The 22,800-nt window shown below is 39.9% G+C and overlaps 1 protein-coding gene across 1 annotated transcript in view; it reads left to right on the top strand.

Moving 5' to 3' along the window:
- The first annotated feature begins 6,217 nt into the window (after positions 1–6,217).
- The window catches only part of LOC146381613 (protocadherin-15-like), a 221,206-nt gene continuing 204,623 nt past the window's right edge, over positions 6,218–22,800 (top strand). Inside the window, exon 1 of the mRNA XM_084937707.1 lies at positions 6,218–6,689. The gene's annotated coding sequence lies outside the window, so the exon portion shown is untranslated. The remainder of the gene's footprint in view (positions 6,690–22,800) is intronic.

Raw genomic sequence — 22,800 nt, 5'->3', positions numbered from 1 at the left:
TGAAAAACAGAACAACTGATATGAATGCAGCACATCAAATGTACCTGTGGGGCTTCAAAAAAAACAAACAAACAAACAAGCAAGGTTTTATTTGTACATTTTTTTTCTCACTCACCTAAAAAACATTTTGTTTTTGCATTTGTTGCATCATAAAATATTGACAGAGGCGATTTACTTGAAATTTTAAATCATGATTTAAAATTCTTTACAAGTTGTCTTCTTCATTTTTTTTTAATTCAATTCAGTCTTATTTATATAACACCAAATCACAACCACAGGTGCTGTACAGGGAATGCAGAATTATTAGGCAAATGAGTATTTTGTCCACTTCATCCTCTTCATGCATGTTGTCTTACTCCAAGCTGTATAGGCTCGAAAGCCTACTACCAATTAAGCATATTAGGTGATGTGCATCCCTGTAATGAGAAGGGGTGTGGTCTAATGACATCAACACCCTATATCAGGTGTGCATAATTATTAGGCAACTTCCTTTCCTTTGGCAAAATGGGTCAAAAGAAGGACTTGACAGGCTCAGAAAAGTCAAAAATAGTGAGATATCTTGCAGAGGGATGCAGCAGTCTCAAAATTGCAAAGCTTCTGAAGCGTGATCATCGAACAATCAAGCGTTTCATTCAAAATAGTCAACAGGGTCGCAAGAAGCGTGTGGAAAAACCAAGGCGCAAAATAACTGCCCATGAACTGAGAAAAGTCAAGCGTGCAGCTGCCAAGATGCCACTTGCCACCAGTTTGGCCATATTTCAGAGCTGCAACATCACTGGAGTGCCCAAAAGCACAAGGTGTGCAATACTCAGAGACATGGCCAAGGTAAGAAAGGCTGAAAGACGACCACCACTGAACAAGACACACAAGCTGAAACGTCAAGACTGGGCCAAGAAATATCTCAAGACTGATTTTTCTAAGGTTTTATGGACTGATGAAATGAGAGTGAGTCTTGATGGGCCAGATGGATGGGCCCGTGGCTGGATTGGTAAAAGGCAGAGAGCTCCAGTCCGACTCAGACGCCAGCAAGGTGGAGGTGGAGTACTGGTTTGGGCTGGTATCATCAAAGATGAGCTTGTGGGGCCTTTTCAGGTTGAGGATGGAGTCAAGCTCAACTCCCAGTCCTACTGCCAGTTTCTGGAAGACACCTTCTTCAAGCAGTGGTACAGGAAGAAGTCTGCATCCTTCAAGAAAAACATGATTTTCATGCAGGACAATGCTCCATCACACGCGTCCAAGTACTCCACAGCGTGGCTGGCAAGAAAGGGTATAAAAGAAGAAAAACTAATGACATGGCCTCCTTGTTCACCTGATCTGAACCCCATTGAGAACCTGTGGTCCATCATCAAATGTGAGATTTACAAGGAGGGAAAACAGTACACCTCTCTGAACAGTGTCTGGGAGGCTGTGGTTGCTGCTGCACGCAATGTTGATGGTGAACAGATCAAAACACTGACAGAATCCATGGATGGCAGGCTTTTGAGTGTCCTTGCAAAGAAAGGTGGCTATATTGGTCGCTGATTTGTTTTTGTTTTGTTTTTGAATGTCAGAAATGTATATTTGTGAATGTGGAGATGTTATATTGGTTTCACTGGTAAAAATAAATAATTGAAATGGGTATATATTTGTTTTTTCTTAAGTTGCCTAATAATTATGCACAGTAATAGTCACCTGCACACACAGATATCCCCCTAAAATAGCTAAAACTAAAAACAAACTAAAAACTACTTCCAAAAACATTCAGCTTTGATATTAATGAGTTTTTTGGGTTCATTGAGAACATGGTTGTTGTTCAATAATAAAATTATTCCTCAAAAATACAACTTGCCTAATAATTCTGCACTCCCTGTATATTGTAAGGTAGAGACCCTATTCCTATACAGATAAAATAGTGAAAACCGGCGAGAGTGGGAAGGAAAAACTCCCTTTTTAGATTCATCAGTATGATTCCATGTGAGTTACTACCATAACTGTTGATAAGCACATTTTTGCATTCAGCTCCTAAAATCTGTGCATTTGCATCTCCATGTATGTACAATGTAAACAAAAGAGGAGCCAGTGTTACCTGTGGTCAACTTCACTGGAAATTTTTAACTTGACTTTACTACCAATACAGAAATGGCACAAATTTCAGTTGAAACTGACTTAACTTAAAATAAAGATTATTCATTTTGTGCACGTTTATTTTTCTTCTTTTTGTTTTTTTTTCTTTTGTTGGTGTTTTCTTGAGAAAATCCATTAAAGCTAGACCAAACTCAGTGAGAAAAAGGTGTGTTTTAAGAGAACTTAGAGTTTTTGAGCTAAGATGAATAATCTGAGTGAATTTATATAAGAAAAATTAAAAGGTACCATTTTTATATGCATTTCAAATGTACATCTATCCTGGATTTGCAACTTTGGTCTGCACTACAGTTGAGGTTGGAAAGAGAATTTCACCTGTATGGATCAGTATTAAAAATCAGTTGTGTTCAATCAGTTATGTGACAGTATCTTTAGCCACCTTACTCTCCTGTCTGTGCACCGCATGCTGCACCACTTATTATTTCCGTAATAGCACTGTAAAATGTCTACTGACTCAGCTGAGCATTAATAATCACTTAATGATCATTCCTTTTTAGCCACATTGTGCTTTGTTAGAAAAGACAAACTTCTCTTGTGCTGGTGGTTTGTAATGATTGGTTCAGGCATGCTGATCTTGGCTTCTGTCCCATGAGCTCAATAGGATTTGATGTAATCCCAAAGAGCAGAGCGGAGCAGATGGACACACAGGTAAGATCACAGTGGTGTGGGGCTATAATTGGCCTGGCCCTCTGATGGCAAACCCCTTTTACTGGAAGCGATTTGAAACTTTTAATTTGTGTAATCAGATTTCAATTTAAAGTGGCCAAACTCTGTAACTGCTTTCACATCAATCCAACCCAACAGGGCCACTTCTGTTTTTTGTTTTTTTTTCACTGTTCAGTACATGTACATGTTACAGTTATTGTGAGGAAGCGCAGAATGTCTAGCACATTCATCATATTCTGACTTTTTCATCAAATTAATAAATAAGGAAGGTAATTACAAGATGCACTATGAAAAAAAAAACGAGCAGATGGCTGTTTTACAGCTATCACTCTTCCTATCTCGTGTTTTATCAGTCGAATATAAAGCCAGGAGTCAAATCTGTTCTTAACTCAGGTGCGCTTTTATCCTGGTCTATGCCTGCTGGTCCACATCCTGAAGTTGTTTCGTGGTGATTATAGATTTTTTTTTCAACTTTCCATGCAACATGTTACTTAAGGGTGAAAAAAGTATTCTCAGCTTTATATTTCTATTATAAACAGTGCTTAAATTACTGTGATTTAAAATCTGACCTCTATGAAGCAACACAAGCTAGTGCACTCATAAACTCGTGTGATAGCAGTAACTTTATTTTGTGCTACAGAATGACAACAACATGTGAATTTCATATTGCAGTGCCAACAGAAGCTAACCTGTACCTTTTCAAGATCTCCAAGTAAATTATAACTAAATTATAATTTGAGCAAGTGGCATTCTAGCAGTTTGATTTTTGTATTCAATAATCAATCGTTTGCAGCAATTATTATCTTAAATAGGCTCAAATGTGGCCTATTTAAGACAAACTATTTAACAGTTTGCTCACAGTTTCTAAACACTTGCACAATTTAAACAATGTAGCGGTGAAGCTTGATTATTAAGGATTACTCAGTTTTAGATCCCCTTCTTTCAGCTTACTGTTCTTTTCTGTCCAGATGAGCAAACAGACTAGACACTGGCTAAATGAAGTCTGTGTTTACTCTTCTTGTCTTCAGGTAGCCCATTTCTACTGCTATGCAGATATATTTTCCTTTTCTTTTTCTTTTTTTTCAAGTGCCAATGTGCAGTTTGAGGAAAGGACAATGACTCACAAAATAAACAACCCTTTGTCGTTGCCTGTGAAGTCATCTTTTGTTTTTTGTTTTTAAAAAGAGGGGGAGGAGTAAAACGATCAGTGGATTGAGAATAATTGTTATATTATATGGATGTTGTGAGGTGCAAAGGTGGATTTTCTTTAGAGACTGATTAACCCTCACTCAAGACTTATTATCAAGTCTTTACAGAGATTCTGCAGGAGTTGGGTTATGCTTCTGGAATCTACATTCTGTATCTGCAAAGAAACTCTTTTAAAATGAGCAAGTTTAGCCAGCATGCATTCTGCAGCTCCTCCTGTGTAAAAAGACTGAAACTACAGAATTTGTTATTAGAAATACTGCATTTTATATAGGCTTGTAAAACTTTTATCTGGAAGTATTTTGGAAATATTTAAGCAACATTTGCTGATGTTCTGTATCATGTAACTGTCAAGGGTAGCAGTGTATTGGCAGTTCAGGGATTAGTTTCTATAGCAGGGTCAGTCTACAGTTTGCATATGGAGTTACTTCCTCATACAAAGACATAAAGGGTAGGTAACCTGTGGTGTGAAATCTTTAATAGTATGCATGGAGTCATTTTCTCGGGCACCGTATTTGTGTTTCCTCCGAGTTTGCACATCAAAGTCTGTTTACAGGTCTTGAGATGTATTACAGTATTTGTAACCAAAAAAAAGAAAAGCCACATGAAGCCTTTTATGGTTAAAGAGCAAGCTGTGCAAATACCTCAAGTAGTGGGGCCATGTTTAAAAAAAAAACATGGGTGTGGGAGTTAGAAAGATGTGACCTTACCAGATCTCTGCATGAGGATAGTGACTTCAGGCTATTTTAGCTGATACTAATCTTAATGTACATAAATATCCAAAGAAGCTGGTGGTGGCTGAATTGTATTGTGGGTAAAGTGAAGGTCAAATTTTGAAAATGAAGAGTAGTTAGGCTGTTTTTTCTGAACCCACTATTTTTAATCTGCCTATCATGACTTTGATGGTGCCATTCAAATGATGGTTAACTGGTGGAGCACTCTTTTATGTACAATTTTAAGGTGTTTTTCCATTTTGCTGTCTTACTATAAATGTGTTGTTCAAAGGTTACTTGCTGAATTATCTTTGCATGCATGCATGTGTTCAATTGCCATAGACTTCACTGCTATTTTATACACTAGGAATTTATACAGGTCAATTCAATTCAGTTTTATTTATACAGCACCAGTTCACAACAAGCTTTGCCTCAAGGCACTTTTGAGTGGCCCCGTGCAACAGGACAAGACCTTTGGAGTCTCCCTGCACTATTGAACAGCGCTTTGAGCTCTGTTATGCTTTTCTAAGCAGTTTTTACAATGTTGCTGTGGCCCTGTGTGTCCAGGAGAGACTACTGCCATTGGGGAGTTGGGGAGTGTGATTGCTGGAGTAACTGTGAATGTAATGATGATAAAGTTTAATGTACAACGCCAGGATAATGTTTAATGTCAACTTTCTGTATCCTAATTGTATTTAATGTGGTGTCTTGTGCGATCAGCAGCATTACTTGGCTTACTTAAAAGAACATGTCTAAGGTGTTATTATGGAGAACTGAGCAAGGTGACTTCTTGAAATTAGACTTTGCAAGAATTGGAACAGTGAAAGAAACACATTAGCAGTCATCTCTTAAAAACTGATACTCCAGAGAAGCATGAAATCCAGCGGTTAACTGGTGTCTCTTTCCACAATGCAGGTAGGGAATTAAAGTTCACCCGGTCCTGCACAGTTGGCAAGGTGTGTCTTTTTAATATGGAACCGCGCACCTGTAGAATGACCTTTGCTGCAATCCCAAAAGAAACAGAAACATAATCAGGACGATTTTTGTTTGTTTTTACCTCTGAGTATCCAAATAAAAGGCATTTGATTTCAGGGCAGGAAAGTGATGTGCTGTCTCGAATGATTATTTGTGTCTTTCTGTCATTTGCTGTTTTGTTTTTTTGTTTTGCTTTTTTAAGTGAGTGAGTATGAGAGAGTACTGACTAATTAAAATTTGATAGGATAGTCTGATAGCGCTCCTATCCTCCCCTCTCCGCCATGCGACGCAAAGACCAGAGCAGAGCAGCGGGACATAGCAGAGCAACCACCCGCTAATCCGGGCGCTTTTTGCCGTTGAGATAATTAGATTACGGTGCACCGATCACCATCTCTGCCGCTTGCTGCTCCTGCGGTACTTGCACAGCTACCATAAGACAAATATTCTCTCTCTGACTGCGCATCGCCTCTCTCTTCCTTCAGCTGGTGTTGCTCGGTCTCCCTCCCTCTCACCCCCCCCCCCCCCTCCCCCTCTCCCTCTCTTTGGCTGGGAAAGCAAGGGAGAACATTAGAGCACATATACTGTTACTCTGTCTCTCCTACAGAGCTCGTAGTTACCTTGTGACTCCCACACTGGGGACTTAAACTAAAGGAGACTAGAGCAGAGGAAGACTATCTTTTCCGCACGAAGGCGAAGAGCATGGCATGAAGAGCATCGCTTCTTTTTCTTCTTCCTCCTTTTCTTTTTCTTTCTTTTTTGTGACTTGAAAATAAACTAGTCGATGTTTCTCTCGTCTTGAAGGGACCGACAACGGGATTTTCTTCTTCCCCCCTCAACGCACACAAAAGTGGGGTCAGTCCTTAACCGAGGCGAGTGGATGAGTTGTGTGGATGTTATTTCCTGGATTTTTTTCCACCGGGCTGTGTGTTACCGCGGCCCACAGACAGCAACAGTGTGCGGAAAAGTAGATTTGTGTGTGAAACATATGGCTTCAACGAGGACGACACGGTAAGTCGTACAGTGCATCCAGTCGGAGCCCGTGTTACTTTACTGCCTGAAACATCTCTGACTTATAGTGTGTGTGTGTGTGTGTGTGTGTGTGTGTGGTAGTGACTTTAGTCACCCAAAGGCACCGCTTCTGTTTCATGTATTTGCTCTGCTCCTGGCTGCTGCTTCTATTTCCAGAGCATTATAAACCCACACAGTTCAAACCCCTCCACAGGGGTATATTTTCTTTCTTTCTTTCTTTTGGGGGGTGGGTAGAGATGAAGCAATGCGCGTTTGTGTGGAGACAAAACATCCCTTCTGCTACCAAAATGGGGGGTGGGGGGGGGGGTGTTATAGACTATAGGCATAATATGACAACTGCACTGAAAAAAGTCCAAAATACAGTATCATAAAGTACTTTGAATACTATGTTTATGGACCAGTGAGAAAATTCGCTGTCCGTGGTGCTGAAACTGGCTGATGGGATTATTAATGCTGGTTTAGTAAACTGACGTCGGCTTTATTCAAGACGACTCTACATATTTGTAAGCACTCCAGAGCTTTAGTCTAGTTCAGATATCACCGAGCTATTGATTATGATTCTCTGGCTGTGATCTTAATAAGAGTAATAGTAAATTTCAGTCATTTCTTTAATGTCACCAGCACCATGCTTGTTTATGGGTTGTTGTTTTTTTTTTGACGCGATTAAGGTGGATAAAGTGAATTAAGTTGTATTTATGTTGGTCTTGAGGTTAAAAACCCGTCTTAACCACGTGGTCTGTAAGTCACTTTCCTAACAGAGCGGCAGTGTCCCCGACACTACCTTGTAAGAGGTCGCTCTCATGCCGTCTGAAAGAGTGTAATTTCTTTTCAACAAGTAGCGTCCACGCTACAGTACGTGGGCTGTCTGTCGAATGACTATTGCAGCGGTCCCGTCCAAAGCAGGTTACCTCACAGCAGCCTGTGTGTCTCGGATTATGAAAAGAAAGAGAATCATCCGATTACTTTAAATTACTGCAAGCTGTCGCCTCCTCAACACAAAGCAGATAGCGAGGGGAGAAAGTCAGAGGTGGCATGAGCTAGGAGTGATGTAAAGTGTGTGTAACAGGTACAATATGGTTCTGTGGGTTTTTTTTTTTCTTTTAATCTTGATTCTTATGTTCCCATAATTGCATAATAAACCTAAATCCGTGTCATCATATTAACCTTTGTATTATGGGACTCTTGCTCAGTCATGTATGAGAGTGGCTGGCACACACAGGTAGAGGAAGGCAATCAGTAATGACAAAAAACAGAATTGCTGAGGTGCCATTGTGAAGCCAAGTAAGAGGCTGTGTAACAGTGTACTCAGTGGATTATGTGGCATTGCTTTCGTGTGGCTTCCTGTAAATATGCAGACACACAGGCAGGTGTGTGCGTGTGTGTGCGTGTGTGTGAAGAGAGGGTCAGACAGACAGAATGTGTTTTGTGAACCTGGGACCCATCCACTCCTCACCATGTCAAATCCTGTTAGTCACGCTGGATGACAGAGGCACCAGGACTTCGATTTAAATAACTGTGGCTTAGTCCTTGCCTACAAATGGGAGATTTTCTATGAAGTCATGTTTCACTGTGTGTTTTGTTGTCGTTGAGTTAGTTACTTATTAGTGCAGAACAAGTTTGCTTTAGCCTCCTCCTCTTCCTTCACCTTTTCTCCCCCAAAAATATTTTTCTTCATTTTTAACTTAGTTATTTTAGTTTAGCACTTGCGCTGTGATCATTAACCTTACATTGCAATTGCCTTGCTTAAATCATCAAAAATCATGAGAAAGCAACACATATATGAGAAATAAAATGTGTTTACTGCTTAAATCTTCATTCTTACACTGGTCAAAACACGTCATTGTTCTTGTGTTCGAATTAAGGTGTAGAAAAAATTAAGCACAGATTCAATTAAGCACAAATATTTGTTGTCCTAAAAATGTTAATGTGATCTTCACCTTTAGACTTTTTGCTCAAATCTATTTTTGTTTTACATGTGTCTTCTCAAATTGTTGAGGGAAATAAGCATGTCTTTTCCAAGTAACCTGGACTAGACATTCTGAGTATTTTGTGATTTGACTGACAGAAGCTCTTCTGTGCTGTCAGAGAGACAAAGCTCTGCTGAGTTGAGGGATTATCATTTCAAATCTGGCGATACTTAATTGATGCTTTCCGTCCAGTTTTTGCAGTGGTTCTCAATCCGGGGTCCTTGAGACTCAGAAAATTCAAACACACCTTCTGGCAAGGTAACTCCTCCTGCTCTGAATCCCAAGGTTCACAATTAGGTGCGCTACATTAGTCGTGCTGCTCCCAGTGCTTATCTCTTTCAGTTGTCATGTTTTGACACGAATGCGAGGTGATGTCATCATATCGCGGATCTAGATCTTACAGAGTTTTGCTCTTCGGCTCTGTACAGTACAATCCACTGCAATAAAAAAGTTTTTTTTTTATTTGAGCTATTAAAAATGCATTAAATGTCAAAAGTTTGAGAGGAGCTATTTAAAAAATCAATAGAAAATGTTTCATATGGTACCAACATGAATTTCACCCATGATGAAGCAGAAAGCCAAATGGATCTCAAGAATGTGATCGTCTATGGGACATGTTTCGGTCTCTGGTGTTTGAGCTTGATACCACCATCTCCAGCAGCTGTTGCTCGCTGTTTGTCAAAGGTCTGTGTTAGAAATGCTGCACCACATTCTTCACATTAATAGCTTATTAGATTACTGCCATCCATCCAGCCATCCATACATCATACTAACTTTCACATCTATGCACTTGCGGAAGGAAGCCAGAGTACATGTAGAGAACATGCAGACTCTACACAGAAGGGTCTCAGCCAGCCAGTGGATTCAAATCCAAGTCCTTATTGCTGTGAGGCAACAGTACTAACCATTACACCACTGCGCTGCCATTTTTCACCTGGCAGTGTGCCTGAATTTCGTCATTGCAGCAGTTGTGAGACCAGTTTGTTGTTTAGTGTTGAACAGGAGGGCAACTGGTTATGCTGATTTCTACACAGTTTCTCATAGGTGTAAGAGCTTTACACTCATATCATTACAGACACCTGGAAATGCTCCACCAACAGTATCACGCACTCCAGCAATAATAAAATGCTTAAAAATACTCCAACCCCACCAGCTGTCTTAAATTCACACCTTAACCACAGTGTTAAACCTTTTGACCAAAACTAAAGTTTCCACTTGTTCATTTAAGATTTCATCACAGAAGGTTTTTGACCTTGCACAGCCTACCAACATGTAAATGGTAATTATCTGGAGTTTGGGAATTATCTGGACTGATTAAACTGTCACATTCAACTGGGAATGAACGTCTGGGTTTAGCACCCTCATTTGTCGTGCACCTCACCTTTCCCTGTGTCAAAGGATATTTTGGCTCTTGAGTTCCGTTTTCGTAAAGACAGGAGAGTATGCCTCCAAACATCGGTGCATTTTAAAAAGCACCTTTCACGACCTTCACTTAAATGCTTAAACAGATATTTGCATTTCATTGCAACGTTTCAATCCATGCACCAGCGCCGTTTCACTTTTTGTGCCTGACTCACACCACTCCTTAAGGGAGACTAATTCTTAGACTAACACCTGTTCTGCCTACATGTTTCAGCAAACAGAGCGGTTGTATAAGACAGTTGCAGTTACTGCATCGTGATTTCTTACTCTCTTTGATCATAACTGACACAGATAGCAGTGTGACTTAATCATCTGATTTATTTCCAAACAGGGCGTTGTGAGATGGTTTTGTTTCATCCCAATTCCTTGCGAGGGCTAGAAGGGCTTAATCTTTTGATTCCCTTTATTAATCTCAACACTAACTATAATTGCAAAAAAAAGCCTTATTATTATTATTATTATTATAGTTTTATTTACATCAACACCTCACACTTGTAATATCTGTTCACTCTGCATTTAGCCCAGTCCCCCCCCAAGAGGCCAGACTACCTATTAGAAAGATGTCATATTGAATTAGCCACACTTGTGTAAGCAGGCCTGACTATTCATATTGCTGAGATCTGCCGTTTCTATGCGTGTGTAGAGGTATGTGCAGCCTTTGGAGACATTCACCAATTCCTTGTGTATATCAAAAGCATATGTTCTCTACCAGATCCTATTAGGGATTTTGTGAATGTGCTATACTCTCTTCAGAGCCTGTGTATTAACAGTTGACTGGATCCAATTTTTATGTCTACAAATGATTTTTAAATGCACCCCATGATTAAAAGAGCTTGTCCAACAGGACTCATTTTCAGTGCTTCTTTCAAACACAGTTGTTTGCTGGGATGTATTATATATTTGGCATAATGCACACAATAAGCTGTTATAGATATAGCCTCTCTGATATAGTCTGACATCTGCACACATGAGTAGTTGCAGCAAATCTAAACCATTTTTGGTTTATTCGCCACACTTCATTAGGTACAATTCTTCAACTGCTCCTCAAGAAAAATGTCTAATCAGGCAATCACATGGCAGCAACTCTGCATTTAGATATGTAGACATGGTCAAGACGACCTGCTGAAGTTCAAACCAAGCATCAAAATGAAGAAGGATGATTTAAGTGACTTTGAATGCAGCATGGCTGTCGGTGCCAGACTGGCTGGTCTGAGTATTTCAGAAACTGCTGATTTACTGGGATTTTCCCCCACAGCCATCGCTGGGGTTTACAGAGAATGATCCAGAAAAAAAGAAAAAGCATCCAGCTGGAGTTCTCTGGGCAAAATGCTTTATTGATGCCAGACATACGAGGAGAATAACCAGACTTTGAGCTAATAGGAAGGCGATACTAACTCAAATTACTACATGTTACAACCAAGGTATGCAGAAGAGCATATTTGAATACACAGCATGTTGAAGCAGATGGGTTACAGCAGCAGAACTGCACACCACTCCTGTCAAAACAGGAAGAACAGGAAACTGAGGCTTAACTTCACTCAAGCTGAACAACAGAATACTGAAAAAAAAAACCTTTCTCTGATATACAGAGTCTCAATGTCTCCTGCCACATTAGAATGGTACGGTCAACAACAGAAAAGCATGGATCCATCCTGCCTTTTATCAAATGTTCAGGCTGCTGCTGGCATGATGGTGTTCAGGATATTTTCTTGGCACACTTTAGGCCCCACACACAGCTCCAACTGAGAATCAAATGCCACATCCTACCTGAATGTCCCTTTGTGACCGCAATGCAATAATCTTCTGATGGCTGCATGAATAACACGCCATGTCACAAAACTCAAATAATTTCAAACTGGTTTCTTGAAAATGGCAATAGGTTCACTGCGGCCTCCACAGTCACCAGATCTCAATCCAACAGAGCACCTTCAGGTATGAAAGGGAGATTTACATGGATGTGTTACTGAAAATTGGCAGAAGCTGCGTGATGCTGTTGTGTCAATATGGATCAAAGTCTTTAAGGAATGTTTCGAGTACCTTGTTGAATTTGTGCCACAAAGAATTAAGGCACTTCTGAACACAAAGAGGTTCTGAATCAGCACTAGCAAGGTGTACCTAATAAAGTGGACAGCGAGTGTATATTATCACATTCTATCTTTTTTTTTCTAAGTAAGAAATAGCTATTTATGATTTCAGACAGTTCTAACACATCTACAACAGTTAATTGCTGTGCAGTCAGCGGAGAATACAGAAAACTCACTGCTGGCAGCACGCTTATGAAGAAGTCAAACATGGTGCCCAACATAATGAAATGCATATTGGATGCCAGTCTATTCTGTGAATGTTTTATTTATTCACAGCAATAAAGACAAAGACGCAAGCAAGAGTTTACTTGAGCTTGTTTGCTTTATTCTTATGTGGGCACTTCACACTGGGTAAAGTTTTGCCTGACTTCAATTGTTATGCTCCGGCTTCAGTGCAGATGTGCTGATCCTTATTGACATTTTGTTATTCTGTCTGAAAGATTGAGTTTATATTCAACAATACAGCCAAGCTGATTGTGCCTAACAGGATTATCTGCCAGCTTGCCAAAACACTGCCTGGAATCTGCATATCTGGCAACGCAGGCAGGAGAAACAAAGAGGCAAATTAGCAAAAGCTGTCGAACTTATTTTCTTTGTGGCCAAATTTTCATTTTGTTTATTACTTATGAAGGGTGTTGCAAATTTGATTGAACTGTGCAAAACAAGCAACCACTTTTAATAATTCTAACAGGCAAGGGTTTTTTTTAAGCAAAACAAAACACAAACAAAAAGAGTAAAGAAAAGGAAAAACAAGCCAAGTGAATTCAGATGTAGTTGTTGTAATGCTTACCTTAATGTCCCACCACAGATATCAGTTCCCACAAGACTTGCAATTTCTTAAACTGGGTCAAAAATTAGTTTTTAGTTGTTGGTTATGGATTCCTGCACTTGCAACTTTACTAGTGTGAGTCTCAGGGTGAGATTAAATAAAACTAATTTTAATCCTGTGTGGTAAAAGTTCTGAGAACCCCTTGCCCCAGTTTAATACCCTGAGTAGCTTTCTATCTGATCAGGGGCTCCTAAAGCTCTCCAGTCCTGGACGCAATTTAGAGAGAATTTGTCAATGAGTCTTAGACATGGTAGACACGGTACAATGTTTCCAACGTGGATTCACCACCTCCGGTGTGGATACTTACTCATAATTTGACATATTGATGCAATGATACATGGCCAACAACAGTTAGTTCAATAGCAATCTTTTTAATGTAGTGTGGATGAGATTTTAAAAATAGGACATAACCAATGGGCAATGACTTAATGAAGTGCCAGCCTTTGACCCATGTTGCAGCCACCTAGGGCAGCATCCTTTTTCATCAGTGTTCTCAAAACACAGCTGCAGCAGTTATTTGAGGTCAGAATCCCATTTATTTCTGAGTCTAACAGCATCTCAGGGACAACATGAAGATTTTAGTGTAAATCCCATTCACATTAATGTAAATGGACACCATATAGACAAGACTGAGAGGTAACATCGATAAAATGATTATTTCTCACAGGAAATAGTATAAAAGAAATGGGCTCCTGGATATAAATCCATATGTAAGGGATTAAATTATCACCATTTGGTGAACCTAATTGCAGAGAGTCAGGTTTGCAGCTTCTTTGCATAAACCCTGACAGTGAGCAGACATACCTGACAGGATGCTCAATAGTGAGTTAATTACAAAATGATATATTTACACCTTCTATTGTTAACATGCAGTTACATTCATAGCTGTTCCAGTCAATATTTTGATTTGGGCAAAAAGATAAAATGACTGAAGTGTCACTGGTGGTGACAAATGCAAAGAGCATTTTATACAAACATTGCAGCTTTCCAGAGCATCTTAGACTTAAACTTATTGCTGTGGTTTTTCAGACCTTACCTTTGTAATCGATGTTCATTTCAGGAGCAGCAGCTGGCTATTTTGAGTGAAAAAGCAGAAGACTTCATCCTGTCTGCTCAACACCACATGGCGCAAAGGCGTAACAAGCAATCAGAGTAAATCAGTTACATGTTTGTGAGGGTGGAGACCAAAAGTAAGCAAAAAAATGAAGTTCACACTTGGCCAGAAACTTGGCACAAAGTTGCAGGATTCAAAGGTGAGTATTTAGGGTCTACTTATAAAAGGCCACAACGTGAAATGTGTTATTTGTGACGTGAGATTAATATTCGTAATATCACAGAGATCTATGCCTTAGTGTAATTCATGTAGCTCCGATAACTGCTTTTTAGGCAGTGGGGAGAGGACGAACAAGTAGAGAACAACACATCTTTACATAACAGCACTGTAAACTTAGATTTCTGGAAGCTAATGAAACATCCAACAGTTACAAAAGCGGTTGTGGTCACTGGTTAGTTGTTAACTGTATCCGTTTTAGATGCTGAGCATACTTATTTCTGGGGGGTTTTGTGTTTTCTGGGGGTTTGCTGCAAATATCTGCCTGCTGCAGTTGAAAATAACTATAAGGGTGGTGAGAGTAACAGAAAATTTGTGGACGGTTAAACAGTGATCCTTTAAATATTGTCTGTAAGCATAGGCAATACTTTCTTTTACTCAGGCATCTGGAGATAAATAATTCAACAGCTATGCATTCCCTTCCAAACATAACCCTCTGCTGTGCCTCAGATACTCTTTTAGCTCTTCTGTAGAGTGAAGGATATGTATTCATGTATTATTATTATTACATGCTGTATAGGATGTGTTATTTATTACAAGGCAAACACTTCATCGATAATAGGTAATATATATAAAGTCTTGCTTTCTCCGAGAATTTGCTGCATTTGGATGGTCACAGATGATCACGCTGGAAAGTTAGCATTTCTCATTTAAGATCTGAAGATGCTCTGGGGCTGTAGTGTGATACACTCCAGAGTGGTAGTCACTTTTAGCGCACACACACGTCTGCAAAAAAAAAGTAACTGACATAAATAAAACAAAGCACAGGGTCTGAGTGAGATTTGATTTATTTATGCATTTATTTGTGATTAATTTGCTGTTTTCTGTGTGTCAGGGACAGAATACACAACCATCTGTAACAATAGAGAGTGTTTTTGTGTATGCGTGTGTGGGCGTCTGTGTGTTCGCGGCCACATGCTAAGCCACAGAAGGTTTCCAGTGTTAAGTCTCCCCTCTGGCTCTGTGAGAGAGAGAAGGAGGGAGATTACAGTGCCTATTGCCAACTTCAAAGTGTCTACTGGTGTTGTGCCAGGTCAGCATGTTTACACAGGAGAATTGGTGTTGGGACACACACGATCATAGGCACACACACACACACACAGTCTTCTGCATGCACATGTAGACACACCTTATCGCCTGCTCTGGCTCCTGAACATGCACGCACACACAACGCGCACACTGCCCAGAGTGTATTGGTCTTATCAGTGGTCCCAGTGAGTTAGGGGAGGCATTTAATCAGGGTCAGCGCACAGCTCTTGGCATCAAACTGATTCCACCATCTCTCTCTCTCTCTTCCTCCTCTCTTCCATGTCTTTTTTTTTTCTCACCGTTCACTCTACTTTTCGTGTAGTCGGCTAAATATTGCCCAGCAACAAAGTTTTGTTCCGAAAAAGTTAAAACTGGATCACAGGAGGCTTCAAAATAGTTTCACTTTTTATAAATTCCTAAACTTTTCCAGCTACTTTTGGAAAACATTGTAATACTGTTGCCGCCTTAACAGTTACTCATTTGGACCTGTGTGGTAAATAAAGTGATTTGAGTTAAATCAATAGTTAGACATTCTGGGAATTGCACACATTTGCTTCTGCTGGTGGAGTGTTAGCTGAAAGGACATAACATAACAGATGGAAATGGAGGTCCAGCTAACCTGGATCTGTCCAACACGTACGCCTAAAGAGACCAGCTACTAAATCACAGCCGATATAAAAATAGATAAAACCTTTTTTAATCCCACATGTGTGTATATAGACTGGGTTTGGCCCCCTTTTATCTTCAGATCTGCATTAATTCTTCATGGCATAGCTTCAACAAGGTGATGGAAACATTCCTCAGAGATTTGGTCCGTATTGACGTGATAGCAATTGCTGCACGTTTGCACATCCATGATATCTCCCGTTACACCACATCCCTAAAGCTGCTCTATTTGACTGAGATCTAGTGACTGTAGAGGCCATTTGATTGAACCAATTAGAGATTATTTGAGGTTTGAGACTTTGCACATCATCCTTCTGGAAGCAGCCATCAGATGGGTACACTGTGGTTCCGTGGTGTCGTGAGTTCTCAGAATCGGCTCTCTGAGCAAAAGAATGACAACACCACGGGACGCAAGTTTGATACCATCATGGGGAAGCTCGCGGTTCTCCAACGGGAGATTGAGAGACCAGTGTCGGAGTGTTAAAGAACAGCTTTGAAATTCTCATGAGTTGTTTGCAAAAGAAAAATCACCATCATAATCCGGCTACCCCTTCGGCGCCAGCTGTGGGCTCAAGGCTGGAGCCGAACAAAAACTCCCTGATAACGACTGTGTTGAGTCTGTTCCTTCCCATTCCATGCAAGGCCACCTGGGTTGGCTGGAAGACTGTTTACTTAGCCTGGCAGGGCGAAGGACACTGTCTCAGCTGAACTATGGACACGCACACACATACATATACTGATACTGATAAGCACTCACTGACGCATCACCCTCCCTACCCCGGATCCAACGCCACCTCCAACGCTTACCTCCCCTCTGATGTGGACATCGGGTCAGCTGGAGGCGCAGTCGAAGATTGCAGCGGTCCCAGATCAGATGTACACACTGGAACACTTTCCCATGTTGCTTGTCTGTGTTTATTGTGCTATGGTGTGTTGATATCTGTGCATTCCTGTATTATCCTTTTGTGTTACACATTTCAATGTTTTTTTCCTCGCTACTTAGCCTGACCTGTCTCCCCAATGTGATGTTTGTGTATTGTATGTACGGTCGGCAAGGTCTGTCATCTCGGTTGTGGGCAAAAGACCTGCAACTGACAAATAAAGGCTATCTCATCTCATCTCATCATCTCAAAGGGCACATTTAACAACACTCAGTTGGTACTGAGGGGCTGAAAGTGTGCCAAGAAATGATCCCTCAACCATTACACCTCTGCCACAAGCTCAAACCATTGTTACAAGGCAGGATGGATCCATGCTTTCATATTGTTTACTCATCTTGTTCTGAATTCTACAATCAGTACGCAGGCTCCTCAGACCAGGCAACATTTTTCCAATCTTCAGCTGAGCCTGTGTGAATTGTAGCCTCAGCTGCACCTGGGGCGCTTCATCTGCTTTAAGGTTTGACATGTTGTGCATTCTGAAATGCTCTTCTGTCTAAGTTAGTTGTAATTACCTTCTTGTAAGCTCAAAGTAGTTTGGCAATTCTCCTGTGATCTCTCTCATCAGCAAGACATTTTTGCCCAGAGAGCTGCCGCTCACTGGATATTTTGTTTCTTGGAGAAATGAATGTGTGAGAAAATCCCAATAGATCTGTGTTTTCTGAAATACCAACAGTCATGCTACACTCATAGTCACTTAAATCAAGTTTCGCCCCTATTCTGGTGCCTCTGCTGGATGTGTTGGCAATAGGTTCAAATCACGGGCCAGGGTATGTGACTAGTAAGGGTCCCCAGGCGAGACCCTCAACCACGTTGAGGAACCAGGACATGCTGATGACAAATGGTCTGAGAACATGGAATTGATGTGCTGCGCATTGCAAGATGAATTTTAATAATTTAGGAGTTGGACTTTTCCTTTGTTGAGAAAGCAAATAAAAACACAAAGAAGCTGAAATAAGCTTGGCCATCTTTATTCAGTACCGAATCTTACAGATTATTACCGGTGATTTAATTTAAATAGTTTAACATTTTAAATGAATTCTACAATATTTTAAGGTCACAGAAAGAATTTGTGTGAAGTAATACACAAGAACATAAATTGACAAATTGTGGAAATATTCATATTAAATGCCAGTTTTGGAGACTTGACATCAAGTTTAAATATGCAGCAACTTCTTAAAATCCTAGCAGTTTGAAGGTTGCGGACCTTTTGTTTAGTCCCTTACTGCCAAAATTCCCCACATTCCAGATTACAAAACATCTTGTTGGGAATTAACATATCTTTACATAATAACGTATTATAATGAGTAGCTTCAACTGAGCCTCATCCAGACTTTTCTTGAAAGACAATATATGGCACGACTGAGCATCAAGTGGAATCCTAGACAAGCAGTAAGATTTTAGTAGGATCAGCAGACTGTTATCTGAGCCGTGTTGTCGGCTGTGTCGTGTCAAACTGGGGCAATACTCTCTTTGTTTTCACGACATAAAAATATAGTGGATTTATTTGTTTTCCTTTTTTCAGAGCATTAGTAACTTAATGTTCTTTGATGTACAGGAGTTGATGCATGTTTGATGAACACGCTGTGACTAAGAAGATAATTGAAAACACAAACGCTTAGTTTGCCACCTATTTCCCTCCAACAGTTTCCTTCTCTGTGTTTTTCTCCTGCTCCCTTTCCCACAACCTAAAACCGACCGAAAACTTTACGACCAATTATTTTCACCCGTTCACCCGTGTGCTCTCCCCCATCCATTCTTCATTCTCCCCGCTGTTGTTAATATTTAACGAAGCTGTCAGATTTGAAGTGTTTTGAAGATGATAAGTGTTTCTCTGTTGCTATCCAGTATAATACTCATGACCTTGTTTTTCAAAGCAATGTTCATTTAAGAAAGCAGTTGAGGTTTTTTTTTAAATGTTCTTTGAGACAACAGCACTTTTGCATTATTGTTGACTTAATTGTTTTTCACTTGTTTGTCAAGTGTTTAGTGTAAATATTCTCACAAATTATTTAATATCAAAACTCTCTGATGGGAATAAACCGAGGATTCGAATCTTCTTTAACACACTGTAACATATAACAACGCAGGATCTGCTTTCACCAGCTGGAATTACTGGATTACACATTTGCTAATTTATTCAGTCACTTCATTAATAAGTTATGAAATAATGACTGAAACAGAGCTTTGTGCCCAAGTCCCGTGTGTGCCAATCAGCGCTCTGCAGATCATTGGATCAGCAGCATTGCAGCTAGACTCAGGTGACAACGTTTAAGCAGTGTTGGCAGCTGTGGATTGCGTGCAAGCCTGTTCCAGGGCAGTATGTCAGGTCTGCACAGCGAGGGTAGGAATTAGTTCACTAGGCTGACAGAGGCAGGTTATATAAGTCTGAAATTTTAATGTAGGGAATTCAGTAAGAATGGAGAGCCCTGGTCGGAGTTAACAGTGCTATGGGTTTGACTCCACGCCAGCTACTTGCAAGAACGCGTTATAAATGTGTCCATTACTCCTGAATACCTGCTGTTAACAAAATGGACCAAAGTAGACTTGAAGTGAATGAATTTAGAATTTTCAGGGAAACATGTAGCCTATTAAAATGCAACACTGCAGACAGAGAAGAATTCCAACCCACATTTTTTCCATCATAGATGTCTGTCACAGTCCAGTAGACATTTCCTTGTGATAGATGTCATTCCATGTATGCCCTACAATAAATGAGTGACAGTGGTTTCCTTCCTACAGACTCCCATTTTACAGGATAAATTTATGCTAGCTGTTTAGCTTTTTTGTCTTCAATTACTTACCAAAAGTAGTTTATAAATACATTTCAGAGTTTCACTTTAAACTCTTTAGAGCACGATGATATATCATATATATCATTTTGGTTTTATACACGATGTTTTCAGACTTAAATAAAAGAAAAACATGAAAATATACAATTTATTAAATTAAGGGAAACAAAAATATTAACGGAAAACCAAAACAATCAACTCTTCTTGTTTTTAGCAGTGAATAGGGACACTGAACAATTAGCTACAGTATAAAGCAGGTACCACAATGTTTAATATCTCATTTTGGAACCCAACTAGCGCACGTCTATGTGGTGCTTCTGTTGCAAGTTCACTCATTTTTAGCTGGAGTTTTTCAAAAAAAAAAAGAAAAAAGTATCTGACTAAGGGAAACTGAACCTACTATGACATTAGAGGTGAAATCAACCACATTAAATGAGATGTGAGATTTATTGCCACCCGTACAGTTATGTGACTGTGAAATAATTGAGGAGAAGGGAGGTGAAGGCTATCTGACTGATCAGCCATGGTCACTAGTGGCAGCACAATCTGTCATAGTTAACACCTACTTACTCCATGTTAACCACGGGGCATGCCTCATTATTCACTCCCTCACATATGAGAGGCAACATGTGAATACATCAGCACATGCACTATTACTATGCTCCGTTGTGTGATGCATTGCAAAGATCTGCCCAGGAAGAGAAAAGGAAAAAAATTATGAAGGCTTAAAGAAAGACAGGAATTAAATGTTCAGTCCACTAATAAAGAGCTATAGGCTTCATATTTTGATGTAGAGCAAAGACACAGGAGTGATTATGGCTACACTGACACATTGTTTAGCTCACCAGTGATGATTTTTTTAATTTCAGTACAAGATGAAATATGTATGGGGTTGTTTGGTAAGGGTGTCAATCATGAGCAATAACAAACTCTCTTTCAGGACAGCTCTAGCAGCATCCAAGTAGTCGTAATAACTTTAAACCCAATTAGGCAGCGGAGCCTATCCTCCCTCCTCCACCCTTTAGACATGCCCATGCCTGCAGGGATCACTGACAGACAGACAGCTTGTAGTTAAGTTTAAAAAGATCTGAAAATGTGCAAGCAGTGGCATGCAATTCAGTTAAATTAAATTAAATTATTCATATATTGCCAATTTACAACAGCAGTTACCTCAAGGTTCTTCATGTTATAAGGTAAAGAATCCCAGTAATCACATGACACCTTATCAGTGAGCTTGTGGTGACAGCGGGAAGGAAGAACTCCTTTTTTTACTCCCTTTTTATAGGAACCAGACCCAGGGAGGAGCACCCATCCATCGTGACTGGGTGGGGGTGAGGGGAGGGAGAAGTGAGCAGAGAGAGACAAAAGGCAAAGTATAGCAAAGCGAGGCAGAGTTTATTCATTGTTAATGATTAAATACAGTAGTGGTGTATGAACCACTTTTTTGCAGTTCATATCAGTTCAACAACCACACAATGATTGTGTCTGTTCCAGAGGTGGGTGGGAGCTTTTCAAAATATCCTGTTTAAAGATTTTTAGACTTGATAAACAGTTGTTTGTCATGAAGGACTCGTACTATCTTTCTATCTACATGGGTTTTGATTGTGCTTAATGCAACCAGCAGTTTGTCTGGGTCCTTTTCAGTACCACAGTGTCAGGTTCTTGTTTTAAGTTTGTCAAATTTTGCCTCCTCTTTTGTCACAGACTCTTGTATTTATAGTGTTCTCATTTCCTTGTTTTCCCAGTGCATTACTGTATTTACTCACTGTATTGTATGTTGTTGCTGCTGTGTTTTTTTTTTTTTTTTACATCCTGTTTTATTTTGGCAATGCCTTTCCTTCGTTTTGTCCCCTGTGCTTTTAATTCCTGTCTTTGTAGTGTCTTTGAAATTCTAGTACTTTATTTATATATTTATTGTGTTTGTTAACCATTTGGTTGTTATCTGCCATACTGCCCCAACCAACTTGAGTTGTCATTTAAGGTTGCTGGCTGTCGCTAGGTTCAGTGGGTTGCAATGAGTGTGCTATACCACAAACCTCCTTGCGATTGCTTTAGTTACCACCAAATTGCAGTCTGTATTTGTTGCCATCTTGTCTACAGACAGAAAGAGTGACAGTAAAACTTAAAAAAAAAGTGCAACACAACATTGCTAGGGACCAAAGCAATAGCAGGAAGGCTATACATGTTTGTAACCAATGTAACTCATCCTCCAGTAAGGAAATACACATTTTACCCTGGTAACCAGTGGTTTCTGGGGTCAGTTTAAAGACTTGTGTTGCTGAGGACTAACTCTATGACTAGACTAGAACCACCAAAATGCTATAATGGTTTCAAAACACGAGTCCACAAACCAGCGAGTAAACGCATGAATTACACTGAGATACAGTCTGTGGCAATAACTGCCTTGAGGTCATTAGTTAACAGCATCTGTCTGTCAAGCACCTGGTGGGTGAACTGCCACACCTGCTCGTCCTGTGCACTTACTTTGCACCGCAATGGAGAGATAAAGGGTTTCCTATGCCTTCTGAGCCACTTCTTAAGAATACAGGAGAAGATAGAGAAACATGACTTAATTTACATTTGCTTTTTTCATACTCACTGAAGAAGCGCTGATAAGATTTCCACTCTGATACCAAGTAAACCTTGAATTCAATTGTAAGTTTTCTCACAGCCAGCCGAGAGCTGTTTTCCTATTGAAAAAGCAAGAGAAAAGAACTTAAAGGGATTAATTTTATTAAGAGGCCCTATATGCAGCCAGACCTTGGAAGATGTGACAAAACATACTCAGTGAACGACTCACTGGTTGTGCTATGTGGAATTAATACATTGGATATGCGGCTAAATTGTCCTCAGCTGACTTCACTTCCCTCATTAGATCTCCTAGTGCCCACTAATATAAACTGGTCTTGCTTTACCACCTCTGCTGTATTTAAATAATTCAAGACTGCAAATAGTATTGCTGGTATAGTGTTACTAATATATAGTATAATTAAAAGAAACACTTATGTTTATACCTTGCTGCTTTTTAATGCT

The sequence above is a fragment of the Perissodus microlepis genome, chromosome 8 (assembly GCF_051167445.1).
Source record: "Perissodus microlepis isolate ML-2025 ecotype Zambia chromosome 8, ASM5116744v1, whole genome shotgun sequence".
Taxonomy (NCBI): Eukaryota; Metazoa; Chordata; class Actinopteri; order Cichliformes; family Cichlidae; genus Perissodus; species Perissodus microlepis.
Note: the sequence above shows the minus strand (reverse complement) of the source record. Positions and strands in the feature narration are given on the sequence as shown.